The following is a 1,050-nucleotide window of genomic DNA, read 5'->3' on the forward strand; positions in this document are numbered from 1 at the left end:
ACTGCTGTGCAGAAGCTCATTACTACTGTGCAGTAGTGTTACTAGACACAAACCATGATGTAACACTACTGTGCAGTAGTAACAAGCTACTATGCAATAAGTGTCACCAGGCAACCATGCTGGGATGCTACCGCACAGTGCCATATACAGGTGTCCTGGGCTTGGGCCCTCTGAGCAATGATGTTTTTTCATCTCTATTAGTGGGCAAAGGAGGTATGAAAAATTACCTCTCCTGCTCCTCCCAGATATTATATTCTCTCCTGCCATGTCTTTGGGAAAAATTCAGAGGGAGTTTCTTACCAAAGGGAAAACCCACTGTTCTGAACTGCCCAGCCAGATAGATTTCTAATGGGGCTCTTTCATTCCCTACACCCCATCCTAACCACACTTGAGTCTATGAATCAACACACAAAAAAAATGTTAAAGAAAAACAGTGAGGAGCTCCCTCATATGAAAAAAAACAAAAACAAACAAAAAACCAACCCTGTCCCTGTCACCTGCAGGTTACACAAGCAGTCCCTAGGGTCAGTCCATACCTTCAAGAGGGCTGAGCTCTTTAGCTCTTCCCTGTTCTTCTCTCTCTCACCTTCTTTGTAAGACAGACTCCTGCTTGCTTGGATCCTGCCACTCCAGCTTCCACTGCTGTGCTTGCTTCATCAGGGATCCTCCAATCTCATTACACCCTCATCCCGGTGCCTGTTTCTTGCCTTCTCCTTGGCTGATCAGTATCAGGAGGGGTGCGCCCCTGCATCTCTGGCTTCCAGGCACTGGGTTCTCCCCTGGGATGCCCCTCTCTGGGGCTGGAAGTACTTGGCATGGTGCATTCAAGGCCATTCTGGGGTGAACACTCATTCTGCATATGCAGCTTCCTGCTGCACTTGCCAGCAGCATTCTTCTATTCTCCTCAGGTCAGTATGGGAGGGTTCATCCTGTTTCTCAGAGATTCTCCGCCCTCTGCTGTCTCATCTTGACATGCAGTAATGCCAGTTAATGCGCAGTTGTTGCCCTGCGGAGTCAGGCCAACTCTCAGGATCTCAATATTGTGCTGTT

Source organism: Gavialis gangeticus, unplaced genomic scaffold (assembly GCF_001723915.1).
Source record: "Gavialis gangeticus isolate Ggan-Ray unplaced genomic scaffold, GavGan_comp1, whole genome shotgun sequence".
NCBI lineage: Eukaryota > Metazoa > Chordata > Crocodylia > Gavialidae > Gavialis > Gavialis gangeticus.